The following is a 13,915-nucleotide window of genomic DNA, read 5'->3' as shown; positions in this document are numbered from 1 at the left end:
TACTAATGAACACCATGGAATTTTGAAAAAGCCACCACAAATGTTCTTTCAGCCCTGTTGAGTGTGGATGAAGAGAAGACAGGTGCTAGGCAAGGGTCATTCCTATCGATGGAGTCATGAAATGTGTGACTTTGGGGACGAACGTAGACCAGCGGATTGTGTACTCTGCCTAATGGCTGCTGTAGTAGAATCTTGGCAAAACCGTTTCCAAAGAGAGAAAAAAAATTGTACAAGGTTTGCTGCAAGATATGGTTGCCCTCACTCTCTGTTATAGGTTTGGAACCATTCCAAGATGCCATATAAGAAGACCGAGGAATTTGTTGGGGTTTAAGCTTCCCTGTAGGAGGAAGCGGGCCTAATTAGAATATTGCCTCCCACAATCCTTTGCAATGGCTTATGGTCATGAACTTTTTCTCACCGCTGTCTTAAAGTGTCCTTACGTGGTAGCTCTTAAAAGCTGGCCCACTTGAACAGTTATCTTTGTGCAGTGGCAGTATCGTAGCCCATGAGGTCAATCCGAGGCGTGATTATTGCTAATTGAAAACTTTACCCAATACCCCGCCATGATGACTTGAAATACAGTCAGCATTGGCAATTTTTGACAGGCTCTAAGGAGACTGAAAGATTGGTTTAAAAAAAGTTTATGGCGCCCCATGTCTAGGGCATGTCTTACGTGACTCCCGTTTCTTCCTGAGCTCTATTGCACCATTCCTTCCGCTGGCTTCCTTGCATTTCCCTTTTACCTTTCTCTCCCACTGAATCCACTTGTTTCTGGCAGCACACTATTCTCACTACATGCTACGAATTCCCATCCTTCGGCTCATTGGCCTAGCATTTGCCTTTATGCAAATTGCTCCTTCGCACCCTGAATCCAGCTCAATTATTTACACCTAACCACCTGAAGGCACTAAAATTACTGGTAGCTAAGGAAAACAACGATCAGCCACGAGGTTTGGTAATCTTTTGTAGCCTTCTATCATTTGGATTATTTATTTGCTCTTCTTTTTTTTTTTTTTTTAAACTTGCTTTATTATTTCACCACAGCCTAAAGGAAAGGCTTCCCAGCGGGCGTGCCTTTGAATGTACCCGTCATGTCATACTTACCTGGCAGGGGAGCAATAGCCATGATCCCTAAGGTGGCTCTCCCAGAGTGAGGCTGGTTCATTGCACTCTGTACCAGTTGACCTCTGCGATTTCCTCAAATGTGGGAAACTCGACTGCATAATTTATGGTAGTGGGGGACTGCGTTCGCGCTTTCCCCTGTGTTTGCTTGTTTGACAAAAATAGAGAACTTCACCAATTCTGACGAAGGATAATTTCAGCCACGGCACCCGTCTTCTTTGGCTCTTACTTTCCACATCAAGCAGGCAGCGACAATCATTTCCTAGGCTTGATCATTTTTATTATCTATGTTTTCTGGAGACCAGTTTTAAGCCAGAATTTCACTTTTTATTTTAACTTTTCAGCTTTTTTTTCATCATTTTTTTATCCTGACTTCTTTTGATTTATTGTATGCTTCAATGCAATGGAAGAAATAAAGAATTGGAGACCTATATTACGTCTTCCAACAGAACGTAACGTTTGATTGAATTTCTGGGAAAAAAAGATTTTCTGGATCAAGGCAGTGAATTGCCGCTTGAGACAATCAGACCAAACCTTAGGAATAGCTGGGTGGTCGCTAGCACTTACTAATGAACACCATGGAATTTTGAAAAAGCCACCACAAATGTTCTTTCAGCCCTGTTGAGTGTGGATGAAGAGAAGACAGGTGCTAGGCAAGGGTCATTCCTATCGATGGAGTCATGAAATGTGTGACTTTGGGGACGAACGTAGACCAGCGGATTGTGTACTCTGCCTAATGGCTGCTGTAGTAGAATCTTGGCAAAACCGTTTCCAAAGAGAGAAAAAAAATTGTACAAGGTTTGCTGCAAGATATGGTTGCCCTCACTCTCTGTTATAGGTTTGGAACCATTCCAAGATGCCATATAAGAAGACCGAGGAATTTGTTGGGGTTTAAGCTTCCCTGTAGGAGGAAGCGGGCCTAATTAGAATATTGCCTCCCACAATCCTTTGCAATGGCTTATGGTCATGAACTTTTTCTCACCGCTGTCTTAAAGTGTCCTTACGTGGTAGCTCTTAAAAGCTGGCCCACTTGAACAGTTAACTTTGCGCAGTGGCAGTATCGTAGCCCATGAGGTCAATCCGAGGCGTGATTATTGCTAATTGAAAACTTTACCCAATACCCCGCCATGATGACTTGAAATACAGTCAGCATTGGCAATTTTTGACAGGCTCTAAGGAGACTGAAAGATTGGTTTAATAAAAGTTTATGGCGCCCCATGTCTAGGGCGTGTCTTACGTGACTCCCGTTTCTTCCTCAGCTCTGTTGCACCATTCCTTCCGCTGGCTTCTTAACATTTCCCTTTTACCTTTCTCTCCCACTGAATTCACTTGTTTCCGGCAGCACACTATTCTCACTACATGCTACGAATTCCCATCCTTCGGCTCATTGGCCTAGCATTTGCCTTTATGCAAATTGCTCCTTCGCACCCTGAATCCAGCTCAATTATTCACACCTAACCACCTGAAGGCACTAAAATTACTGGTAGCTAAGGAAAACAACGATCAGCCACGAGGTTTGGTAATCTTTTGTAGCCTTCTATCATTTGGATTATTTATTTGCTTTTTTTTTTTTTTAACTTACTTTATTATTTCACCACAGCCTAAAGGAAAGGCTTCCCAGCGGGCGTGCCTTTGAATGTACCCGTCATGTCATACTTACCTGGCAGGGGAGCAATAGCCATGATCCCTAAGGTGGCTCTCCCAGAGTGAGGCTGGTTCATTGCACTCCGTACCAGTTGACCTCTGCGATTTCCTCAAATGTGGGAAACTCGACTGTATAATTTATGGTAGGGGGGGACTGCGTTCGCGCTTTCCCCTGTGTTTGCTTGTTTGACAAAAATAGAGAACTTCACCAATTCTGACGAAGGATAATTTCAGCCACGGCACCCGTCTTCTTTGGCTCTTACTTTCCACATCAAGCAGGCAGCGACAATCATTTCCTAGGCTTGATCATTTTTATTATCTATGTTTTCTGGAGACCAGTTTTAAGCCAGAATTTCACTTTTTATTTTAACTTTTCAGCTTTTTTTTCATCATTTTTTTATCCTGACTTCTTTTGATTTATTGTATGCTTCAATGCAATGGAAGAAATAAAGAATTGGAGACCTATATTACGTCTTCCAACAGAACGTAACGTTTGATTGAATTTCTGGGAAAAAAAGATTTTCTGGATCAAATCAGTGAATTGCCGCTTGAGACAATCAGACCAAACCTTAGGAATAGCTGGGTGGTCGCTAGCACTTACTAATGAACACCATGGAATTTTGAAAAAGCCACCACAAATGTTCTTTCAGCCCTGTTGAGTGTGGATGAAGAGAAGACAGGTGCTAGGCAAGGGTCATTCCTATCGATGGAGTCATGAAATGTGTGACTTTGGGGACGAACGTAGACCAGCGGATTGTGTACTCTGCCTAATGGCTGCTGTAGTAGAATCTTGGCAAAACTGTTTCCAAAGAGAGAAAAAAAATTGTACAAGGTTTGCTGCAAGATATGGTTGCCCTCACTCTCTGTTATAGGTTTGGAACCATTCCAAGATGCCATATAAGAAGACCGAGGAATTTGTTGGGGTTTAAGCTTCCCTGTAGGAGGAAGCGGGCCTAATTAGAATATTGCCTCCCATAATCCTTTGCAATGGCTTATGGTCATGAACTTTTTCTCACCGCTGTCTTAAAGTGTCCTTACGTGGTAGCTCTTAAAAGCTGGCCCACTTGAACAGCTAGCTTTGCGCAGTGGCAGTATCGTAGCCCATGAGGTCAATCCGAGGCATGATTATTGCTAATTGAAAACTTTACCCAATACCCCGCCATGATGACTTGAAATACAGTCAGCATTGGCAATTTTTGACAGGCTCTAAGGAGACTGAAAGATTGGTTTAATAAAAGTTTATGGCGCCCCATGTCTAGGGCGTGTCTTACGTGACTCCCGTTTCTTCCTGAGCTCTGTTGCACCATTCCTTCCGCTGGCTTCTTAGCATTTCCCTTTTACCTTTCTCTCCCACTGAATTCACTTGTTTCCGGCAGCACACTATTCTCACTACATGCTACGAATTCCCATCCTTCGGCTCATTGGCCTAGCATTTGCCTTTATGCAAATTGCTCCTTCGCACCCTGAATCCAGCTCAATTATTCACACCTAACCACCTGAAGGCACTAAAATTACTGGTAGCTAAGGAAAACAACGATCAGCCACGAGGTTTGGTAATCTTTTGTAGCCTTCTATCATTTGGATTATTTATTTGCTTTTTTTTTTTTTTTAACTTGCTTTATTATTTCACCACAGCCTAAAGGAAAGGCTTCCCAGCGGGCGTGCCTTTGAATGTACCCGTCATGTCATACTTACCTGGCAGGGGAGCAATAGCCATGATCCCTAAGGTGGCTCTCCCAGAGTGAGGCTGGTTCATTGCACTCTGTACCAGTTGACCTCTGCGATTTCCTCAAATGTGGGAAACTCGACTGCATAATTTATGGTAGTGGGGGACTGCGTTCGCGCTTTCCCCTGTGTTTGCTTGTTTGACAAAAATAGAGAACTTCACCAATTCTGACGAAGGATAATTTCAGCCACGGCACCCGTCTTCTTTGGCTCTTACTTTCCGCATCAAGCAGGCAGCGACAATCATTTCCTAGGCTTGATCATTTTTATTATCTATGTTTTCTGGAGACCAGTTTTAAGCCAGAATTTCACTTTTTATTTTAACTTTTCAGCTTTTTTTTCATCATTTTTTTATCCTGACTTCTTTTGATTTATTGTATGCTTCAATGCAATGGAAGAAATAAAGAATTGGAGACCTATATTACGTCTTCCAACAGAACGTAACGTTTGATTGAATTTCTGGGAAAAAAAGATTTTCTGGATCAAGGCAGTGAATTGCCGCTTGAGACAATCAGACCAAACCTTAGGAATAGCTGGGTGGTCGCTAGCACTTACTAATGAACACCATGGAATTTTGAAAAAGCCACCACAAATGTTCTTTCAGCCCTGTTGAGTGTGGATGAAGAGAAGACAGGTGCTAGGCAAGGGTCATTCCTATCGATGGAGTCATGAAATGTGTGACTTTGGGGACGAACGTAGACCAGCGGATTGTGTACTCTGCCTAATGGCTGCTGTAGTAGAATCTTGGCAAAACTGTTTCCAAAGAGAGAAAAAAAATTGTACAAGGTTTGCTGCAAGATATGGCTGCCCTCACTCTCTGTTATAGGTTTGGAACCATTCCAAGATGCCATATAAGAAGACCGAGGAATTTGTTGGGGTTTAAGCTTCCCTGTAGGAGGAAGCGGGCCTAATTAGAATATTGCCTCCCACAATCCTTTGCAATGGCTTATGGTCATGAACTTTTTCTCACCGCTGTCTTAAAGTGTCCTTACGTGGTAGCTCTTAAAAGCTGGCCCACTTGAACAGTTAACTTTGCGCAGTGGCAGTATCGTAGCCCATGAGGTCAATCCGAGGCGTGATTATTGCTAATTGAAAACTTTACCCAATACCCCGCCATGATGACTTGAAATACAGTCAGCATTGGCAATTTTTGACAGGCTCTAAGGAGACTGAAAGATTGGTTTAAAAAAAGTTTATGGCGCCCCATGTCTAGGGCGTGTCTTACGTGACTCCCGTTTCTTCCTGAGCTCTGTTGCACCATTCCTTCCGCTGGCTTCCTTGCATTTCCCTTTTACCTTTCTCTCCCACTGAATCCACTTGTTTCCGGCAGCACACTATTCTCACTACATGCTACGAATTCCCATCCTTCGGCTCATTGGCCTAGCATTTGCCTTTATGCAAATTGCTCCTTCGCACCCTGAATCCAGCTCAATTATTCACACCTAACCACCTGAAGGCACTAAAATTACTGGTAGCTAAGGAAAACAACGATCAGCCACGAGGTTTGGTAATCTTTTGTAGCCTTCTATCATTTGGATTATTTATTTGCTCTTCTTTTTTTTTTTTTTTTTTAAACTTGCTTTATTATTTCACCACAGCCTAAAGGAAAGGCTTCCCAGCGGGCGTGCCTTTGAATGTACCCATCATGTCATACTTACCTGGCAGGGGAGCAATAGCCATGATCCCTAATGTGGCTCTCCCAGAGTGAGGCTGGTTCATTGCACTCCGTACCAGTTGACCTCTGCGATTTCCTCAAATGTGGGAAACTCGACTGCATAATTTATGGTAGTGGGGGACTGCGTTCGCGCTTTCCCCTGTGTTTGCTTGTTTGACAAAAATAGAGAACTTCACCAATTCTGACGAAGGATAATTTCAGCCACGGCACCCGTCTTCTTTGGCTCTTACTTTCCACATCAAGCAGGCAGCGACAATCATTTCCTAGGCTTGATCATTTTTATTATCTATGTTTTCTGGAGACCAGTTTTAAGCCAGAATTTCACTTTTTATTTTAACTTTTCAGCTTTTTTTTCATCATTTTTTTATCCTGACTTCTTTTGATTTATTGTATGCTTCAATGCAATGGAAGAAATAAAGAATTGGAGACCTATATTACGTCTTCCAACAGAACGTAACGTTTGATTGAATTTCTGGGAAAAAAAGATTTTCTGGATCAAGGCAGTGAATTGCCGCTTGAGACAATCAGACCAAACCTTAGGAATAGCTGGGTGGTCGCTAGCACTTACTAATGAACACCATGGAATTTTGAAAAAGCCACCACAAATGTTCTTTCAGCCCTGTTGAGTGTGGATGAAGAGAAGACAGGTGCTAGGCAAGGGTCATTCCTATCGATGGAGTCATGAAATGTGTGACTTTGGGGACGAACGTAGACCAGCGGATTGTGTACTCTGCCTAATGGCTGCTGTAGTAGAATCTTGGCAAAACTGTTTCCAAAGAGAGAAAAAAAATTGTACAAGGTTTGCTGCAAGATATGGTTGCCCTCACTCTCTGTTATAGGTTTGGAACCATTCCAAGATGCCATATAAGAAGACCGAGGAATTTGTTGGGGTTTAAGCTTCCCTGTAGGAGGAAGCGGGCCTAATTAGAATATTGCCTCCCATAATCCTTTGCAATGGCTTATGGTCATGAACTTTTTCTCACCGCTGTCTTAAAGTGTCCTTACGTGGTAGCTCTTAAAAGCTGGCCCACTTGAACAGCTAGCTTTGCGCAGTGGCAGTATCGTAGCCCATGAGGTCAATCCGAGGCGTGATTATTGCTAATTGAAAACTTTACCCAATACCCTGCCATGATGACTTGAAATACAGTCAGCATTGGCAATTTTTGACAGGCTTTAAGGAGACTGAAAGATTGGTTTAATAAAAGTTTATGGCGCCCCATGTCTAGGGCGTGTCTTACGTGACTCCCGTTTCTTCCTGAGCTCTGTTGCACTATTCCTTCCGCTGGCTTCTTAGCATTTCCCTTTTACCTTTCTCTCCCACTGAATTCACTTGTTTCCGGCAGCACACTATTCTCACTACATGCTACGAATTCCCATCCTTCGGCTCATTGGCCTAGCATTTGCCTTTATGCAAATTGCTCCTTCGCACCCTGAATCCAGCTCAATTATTCACACCTAACCACCTGAAGGCACTAAAATTACTGGTAGCTAAGGAAAACAACGATCAGCCACGAGGTTTGGTAATCTTTTGTAGCCTTCTATCATTTGGATTATTTATTTGCTCTTCTTTTTTTTTTTTTAACTTGCTTTATTATTTCACCACAGCCTGAAGGAAAGGCTTCCCAGCGGGCGTGCCTTTGAATGTACCCGTCATGTCATACTTACCTGGCAGGGGAGCAATAGCCATGATCCCTAAGGTGGCTCTCCCAGAGTGAGGCTGGTTTATTGCACTCTGTACCAGTTGACCTCTGCGATTTCCTCAAATGTGGGAAACTCGACTGCATAATTTATGGTAGTGGGGGACTGCGTTCGCGCTTTTCCCTGTGTTTGCTTGTTTGACAAAAATAGAGAACTTCACCAATTCTGACGAAGGATAATTTCAGCCACGGCACCCGTCTTCTTTGGCTCTTACTTTCCACATCAAGCAGGCAGCGACAATCATTTCCTAGGCTTGATCATTTTTTATTATCTATGTTTTCTGGAGACCAGTTTTAAGCCAGAATTTCACTTTTTATTTTAACTTTTCAGCTTTTTTTTCATCATTTTTTTATCCTGACTTCTTTTGATTTATTGTATGCTTCAATGCAATGGAAGAAATAAAGAATTGGAGACCTATATTACGTCTTCCAACAGAACGTAACGTTTGATTGAATTTCTGGGAAAAAAAGATTTTCTGGATCAAGGCAGTGAATTGCCGCTTGAGACAATCAGACCAAACCTTAGGAATAGCTGGGTGGTCGCTAGCACTTACTAATGAACACCATGGAATTTTGAAAAAGCCACCACAAATGTTCTTTCAGCCCTGTTGAGTGTGGATGAAGAGAAGACAGGTGCTAGGCAAGGGTCATTCCTATCGATGGAGTCATGAAATGTGTGACTTTGGGGACGAACGTAGACCAGCGGATTGTGTACTCTGCCTAATGGCTGCTGTAGTAGAATCTTGGCAAAACTGTTTCCAAAGAGAGAAAAAAAATTGTACAAGGTTTGCTGCAAGATATGGTTGCCCTCACTCTCTGTTATAGGTTTGGAACCATTCCAAGATGCCATATAAGAAGACCGAGGAATTTGTTGGGGTTTAAGCTTCCCTGTAGGAGGAAGCGGGCCTAATTAGAATATTGCCTCCCACAATCCTTTGCAATGGCTTATGGTCATGAACTTTTTCTCACCGCTGTCTTAAAGTGTCCTTACGTGGTAGCTCTTAAAAGCTGGCCCACTTGAACAGTTAACTTTGCGCAGTGGCAGTATCGTAGCCCATGAGGTCAATCCGAGGCGTGATTATTGCTAATTGAAAACTTTACCCAATACCCCGCCATGTTGACTTGAAATACAGTCAGCATTGGCAATTTTTGACAGGCTCTAAGGAGACTGAAAGATTGGTTTAAAAAAAGTTTATGGCGCCCCATGTCTAGGGCGTGTCTTACGTGACTCCCGTTTCTTCCTGAGCTCTGTTGCACCATTCCTTCCGCTGGCTTCCTTGCATTTCCCTTTTACCTTTCTCTCCCACTGAATCCACTTGTTTCCGGCAGCACACTATTCTCACTACATGCTACGAATTCCCATCCTTCGGCTCATTGGCCTAGCATTTGCCTTTATGCAAATTGCTCCTTCGCACCCTGAATCCAGCTCAATTATTCACACCTAACCACCTGAAGGCACTAAAATTACTGGTAGCTAAGGAAAACAACGATCAGCCACGAGGTTTGGTAATCTTTTGTAGCCTTCTATCATTTGGATTATTTATTTGCTCTTCTTTTTTTTTTTTTTTTAAACTTGCTTTATTATTTCACCACAGCCTAAAGGAAAGGCTTCCCAGCGGGCGTGCCTTTGAATGTACCCATCATGTCATACTTACCTGGCAGGGGAGCAATAGCCATGATCCCTAAGGTGGCTCTCCCAGAGTGAGGCTGGTTCATTGCACTCCGTACCAGTTGACCTCTGCGATTTCCTCAAATGTGGGAAACCTCGACTGCATAATTTATGGTAGTGGGGGACTGCGTTGGCGCTTTCCCCTGTGTTTGCTTGTTTGACAAAAATAGAGAACTTCACCAATTCTGACGAAGGATAATTTCAGCCACGGCACCCGTCTTCTTTGGCTCTTACTTTCCACATCAAGCAGGCAGCGACAATCATTTCCTAGGCTTGATCATTTTTATTATCTATGTTTTCTGGAGACCAGTTTTAAGCCAGAATTTCACTTTTTATTTTAAGTTTTCAGCTTTTTTTTCATCATTTTTTTATCCTGACTTCTTTTGATTTATTGTATGCTTCAATGCAATGGAAGAAATAAAGAATTGGAGACCTATATTACGTCTTCCAACAGAACGTAACGTTTGATTGAATTTCTGGGAAAAAAAGATTTTCTGGATCAAGGCAGTGAATTGCCGCTTGAGACAATCAGACCAAACCTTAGGAATAGCTGGGTGGTCGCTAGCACTTACTAATGAACACCATGGAATTTTGAAAAAGCCACCACAAATGTTCTTTCAGCCCTGTTGAGTGTGGATGAAGAGAAGACAGGTGCTAGGCAAGGGTCATTCCTATCGATGGAGTCATGAAATGTGTGACTTTGGGGACGAACGTAGACCAGCGGATTGTGTACTCTGCCTAATGGCTGCTGTAGTAGAATCTTGGCAAAACTGTTTCCAAAGAGAGAAAAAAAATTGTACAAGGTTTGCTGCAAGATATGGTTGCCCTCACTCTCTGTTATAGGTTTGGAACCATTCCAAGATGCCATATAAGAAGACCGAGGAATTTGTTGGGGTTTAAGCTTCCCTGTAGGAGGAAGCGGGCCTAATTAGAATATTGCCTCCCATAATCCTTTGCAATGGCTTATGGTCATGAACTTTTTCTCACCGCTGTCTTAAAGTGTCCTTACGTGGTAGCTCTTAAAAGCTGGCCCACTTGAACAGCTAGCTTTGCGCAGTGGCAGTATTGTAGCCCATGAGGTCAATCCGAGGCGTGATTATTGCTAATTGAAAACTTTACCCAATACCCTGCCATGATGACTTGAAATACAGTCAGCATTGGCAATTTTTGACAGGCTCTAAGGAGACTGAAAGATTGGTTTAATAAAAGTTTATGGCGCCCCATGTCTAGGGCGTGTCTTACGTGACTCCCGTTTCTTCCTGAGCTCTGTTGCACCATTCCTTCCGCTGGCTTCTTAGCATTTCCCTTTTACCTTTCTCTCCCACTGAATTCACTTGTTTCCGGCAGCACACTATTCTCACTACATGCTACGAATTCCCATCCTTCGGCTCATTGGCCTAGCATTTGCCTTTATGCAAATTGCTCCTTCGCACCCTGAATCCAGCTCAATTATTCACACCTAACCACCTGAAGGCACTAAAATTACTGGTAGCTAAGGAAAACAATGATCAGCCACGAGGTTTGGTAATCTTTTGTAGCCTTCTATCATTTGGATTATTTATTTGCTTTTTTTTTTTTTTAACTTACTTTATTATTTCACCACAGCCTAAAGGAAAGGCTTCCCAGCGGGCGTGCCTTTGAATGTACCCGTCATGTCATACTTACCTGGCAGGGGAGCAATAGCCATGATCCCTAAGGTGGCTCTCCCAGAGTGAGGCTGGTTCATTGCACTCTGTACCAGTTGACCTCTGCGATTTCCTCAAATGTGGGAAACTCGACTGCATAATTTATGGTAGTGGGGGACTGCGTTCGCGCTTTCCCCTGTGTTTGCTTGTTTGACAAAAATAGAGAACTTCACCAATTCTGACGAAGGATAATTTCAGCCACGGCACCCGTCTTCTTTGGCTCTTACTTTCCACATCAAGCAGGCAGCGACAATCATTTCCTAGGCTTGATCATTTTTATTATCTATGTTTTCTGGAGACCAGTTTTAAGCCAGAATTTCACTTTTTATTTTAACTTTTCAGCTTTTTTTTCATCATTTTTTTATCCTGACTTCTTTTGATTTATTGTATGCTTCAATGCAATGGAAGAAATAAAGAATTGGAGACCTATATTACGTCTTCCAACAGAACGTAACGTTTGATTGAATTTCTGGGAAAAAAAGATTTTCTGGATCAAGGCAGTGAATTGCCGCTTGAGACAATCAGACCAAACCTTAGGAATAGCTGGGTGGTCGCTAGCACTTACTAATGAACACCATGGAATTTTGAAAAAGCCACCACAAATGTTCTTTCAGCCCTGTTGAGTGTGGATGAAGAGAAGACAGGTGCTAGGCAAGGGTCATTCCTATCGATGGAGTCATGAAATGTGTGACTTTGGGGACGAACGTAGACCAGCGGATTGTGTACTCTGCCTAATGGCTGCTGTAGTAGAATCTTGGCAAAACTGTTTCCAAAGAGAGAAAAAAAATTGTACAAGGTTTGCTGCAAGATATGGTTGCCCTCACTCTCTGTTATAGGTTTGGAACCATTCCAAGATGCCATATAAGAAGACCGAGGAATTTGTTGGGGTTTAAGCTTCCCTGTAGGAGGAAGCGGGCCTAATTAGAATATTGCCTCCCACAATCCTTTGCAATGGCTTATGGTCATGAACTTTTTCTCACCGCTGTCTTAAAGTGTCCTTACGTGGTAGCTCTTAAAAGCTGGCCCACTTGAACAGTTAACTTTGCGCAGTGGCAGTATCGTAGCCCATGAGGTCAATCCGAGGCGTGATTATTGCTAATTGAAAACTTTACCCAATACCCCGCCATGATGACTTGAAATACAGTCAGCATTGGCAATTTTTGACAGGCTCTAAGGAGACTGAAAGATTGGTTTAATAAAAGTTTATGGCGCCCCATGTCTAGGGCGTGTCTTACGTGACTCCCGTTTCTTCCTGAGCTCTGTTGCACCATTCCTTCCGCTGGCTTCTTAGCATTTCCCTTTTACCTTTCTCTCCCACTGAATTCACTTGTTTCCGGCAGCACACTATTCTCACTACATGCTACGAATTCCCATCCTTCGGCTCATTGGCCTAGCATTTGCCTTTATGCAAATTGCTCCTTCGCACCCTGAATCCAGCTCAATTATTCACACCTAACCACCTGAAGGCACTAAAATTACTGGTAGCTAAGGAAAACAATGATCAGCCACGAGGTTTGGTAATCTTTTGTAGCCTTCTATCATTTGGATTATTTATTTGCTTTTTTTTTTTTTTTTAACTTGCTTTATTATTTCACCACAGCCTAAAGGAAAGGCTTCCCAGCGGGCGTGCCTTTGAATGTACCCGTCATGTCATACTTACCTGGCAGGGGAGCAATAGCCATGATCCCTAAGTTGGCTCTCCCAGAGTGAGGCTGGTTCATTGCAGTCCGTACCAGTTGACCTCTGCGATTTCCTCAAATGTGGGAAACTCGACTGCATAATTTATGGTAGTGGGGGACTGCGTTCGCGCTTTCCCCTGTGTTTACTTGTTTGACAAAAATAGAGAACTTCACCAATTCTGACGAAGCATAATTTCAGCCACGGCACCCGTCTTCTTTGGCTCTTACTTTCCACATCAAGCAGGCAGCGACAATCATTTCCTAGGCTTGATCATTTTTATTATCTATATTTTCTGGAGACCAGTTTTAAGCCAGAATTTCACTTTTTATTTTAACTTTTCAGCTTTTTTTTCATCATTTTTTTATCCTGACTTCTTTTGATTTATTGTATGCTTCAATGCAATGGAAGAAATAAAGAATTGGAGACCTATATTACGTCTTCCAACAGAACGTAACGTTTGATTGAATTTCTGGGAAAAAAAGATTTTCTGGATCAAGGCAGTGAATTGCCGCTTGAGACAATCAGACCAAACCTTAGGAATAGCTGGGTGGTCGCTAGCACTTACTAATGAACACCATGGAATTTTGAAAAAGCCACCACAAATGTTCTTTCAGCCCTGTTGAGTGTGGATGAAGAGAAGACAGGTGCTAGGCAAGGGTCATTCCTATCGATGGAGTCATGAAATGTGTGACTTTGGGGACGAACGTAGACCAGCGGATTGTGTACTCTGCCTAATGGCTGCTGTAGTAGAATCTTGGCAAAACTGTTTCCAAAGAGAGAAAAAAAATTGTACAAGGTTTGCTGCAAGATATGGTTGCCCTCACTCTCTGTTATAGGTTTGGAACCATTCCAAGATGCCATATAAGAAGACCGAGGAATTTGTTGGGGTTTAAGCTTCCCTGTAGGAGGAAGCAGGCCTAATTAGAATATTGCCTCCCATAATCCTTTGCAATGGCTTATGGTCATGAACTTTTTCTCACCGCTGTCTTAAAGTTTCCTTACGTGGTAGCTCTTAAAA

The 13,915-nt window shown here is 42.7% G+C and overlaps 16 non-coding genes across 16 annotated transcripts; all 16 read left to right on the top strand.

The window, feature by feature from the left end:
• Positions 1-476: 476 nt before the first annotated feature.
• Positions 477-617, top strand: LOC134591910 (U4 spliceosomal RNA). The gene has a single exon (XR_010088610.1). It is a non-coding gene; the product is annotated as a U4 spliceosomal RNA (small nuclear RNA).
• A 479-nt stretch (positions 618-1,096) lies between these two features.
• Positions 1,097-1,263, top strand: LOC134590241 (U1 spliceosomal RNA). The gene has a single exon (XR_010087194.1). It is a non-coding gene; the product is annotated as a U1 spliceosomal RNA (small nuclear RNA).
• An 899-nt stretch (positions 1,264-2,162) lies between these two features.
• LOC134592989 (U4 spliceosomal RNA) lies at positions 2,163-2,303 on the top strand. Its single transcript, XR_010089536.1, has one exon. It is a non-coding gene; the product is annotated as a U4 spliceosomal RNA (small nuclear RNA).
• A 471-nt stretch (positions 2,304-2,774) lies between these two features.
• LOC134590560 (U1 spliceosomal RNA) lies at positions 2,775-2,941 on the top strand. The gene has a single exon (XR_010087465.1). It is a non-coding gene; the product is annotated as a U1 spliceosomal RNA (small nuclear RNA).
• Positions 2,942-3,840: 899 nt separating this feature from the next.
• Positions 3,841-3,981, top strand: LOC134591978 (U4 spliceosomal RNA). Its single transcript, XR_010088670.1, has one exon. It is a non-coding gene; the product is annotated as a U4 spliceosomal RNA (small nuclear RNA).
• A 472-nt stretch (positions 3,982-4,453) lies between these two features.
• On the top strand, positions 4,454-4,620 carry LOC134590240 (U1 spliceosomal RNA). Its single transcript, XR_010087193.1, has one exon. It is a non-coding gene; the product is annotated as a U1 spliceosomal RNA (small nuclear RNA).
• An 899-nt stretch (positions 4,621-5,519) lies between these two features.
• Positions 5,520-5,660, top strand: LOC134592988 (U4 spliceosomal RNA). Its single transcript, XR_010089535.1, has one exon. It is a non-coding gene; the product is annotated as a U4 spliceosomal RNA (small nuclear RNA).
• Positions 5,661-6,141: 481 nt separating this feature from the next.
• On the top strand, positions 6,142-6,308 carry LOC134590477 (U1 spliceosomal RNA). Its single transcript, XR_010087395.1, has one exon. It is a non-coding gene; the product is annotated as a U1 spliceosomal RNA (small nuclear RNA).
• Positions 6,309-7,207: 899 nt separating this feature from the next.
• LOC134593602 (U4 spliceosomal RNA) lies at positions 7,208-7,348 on the top strand. Its single transcript, XR_010090060.1, has one exon. It is a non-coding gene; the product is annotated as a U4 spliceosomal RNA (small nuclear RNA).
• A 475-nt stretch (positions 7,349-7,823) lies between these two features.
• On the top strand, positions 7,824-7,990 carry LOC134591196 (U1 spliceosomal RNA). The gene has a single exon (XR_010088009.1). It is a non-coding gene; the product is annotated as a U1 spliceosomal RNA (small nuclear RNA).
• A 900-nt stretch (positions 7,991-8,890) lies between these two features.
• LOC134591973 (U4 spliceosomal RNA) lies at positions 8,891-9,031 on the top strand. The gene has a single exon (XR_010088666.1). It is a non-coding gene; the product is annotated as a U4 spliceosomal RNA (small nuclear RNA).
• Positions 9,032-9,510: 479 nt separating this feature from the next.
• On the top strand, positions 9,511-9,678 carry LOC134590974 (U1 spliceosomal RNA). The gene has a single exon (XR_010087820.1). It is a non-coding gene; the product is annotated as a U1 spliceosomal RNA (small nuclear RNA).
• Positions 9,679-10,577: 899 nt separating this feature from the next.
• On the top strand, positions 10,578-10,718 carry LOC134593681 (U4 spliceosomal RNA). Its single transcript, XR_010090127.1, has one exon. It is a non-coding gene; the product is annotated as a U4 spliceosomal RNA (small nuclear RNA).
• A 471-nt stretch (positions 10,719-11,189) lies between these two features.
• LOC134590239 (U1 spliceosomal RNA) lies at positions 11,190-11,356 on the top strand. Its single transcript, XR_010087192.1, has one exon. It is a non-coding gene; the product is annotated as a U1 spliceosomal RNA (small nuclear RNA).
• An 899-nt stretch (positions 11,357-12,255) lies between these two features.
• On the top strand, positions 12,256-12,396 carry LOC134592987 (U4 spliceosomal RNA). Its single transcript, XR_010089534.1, has one exon. It is a non-coding gene; the product is annotated as a U4 spliceosomal RNA (small nuclear RNA).
• A 473-nt stretch (positions 12,397-12,869) lies between these two features.
• On the top strand, positions 12,870-13,036 carry LOC134591276 (U1 spliceosomal RNA). Its single transcript, XR_010088079.1, has one exon. It is a non-coding gene; the product is annotated as a U1 spliceosomal RNA (small nuclear RNA).
• The last annotated feature ends 879 nt before the right edge of the window (positions 13,037-13,915 follow it).

The sequence above is a fragment of the Pelobates fuscus genome, chromosome 2, assembly GCF_036172605.1.
Source record: "Pelobates fuscus isolate aPelFus1 chromosome 2, aPelFus1.pri, whole genome shotgun sequence".
NCBI lineage: Eukaryota > Metazoa > Chordata > Amphibia > Anura > Pelobatidae > Pelobates > Pelobates fuscus.
The sequence above is the reverse complement of the archived record's forward strand: the minus strand, read 5'-3'. Positions and strand labels throughout refer to the sequence as shown.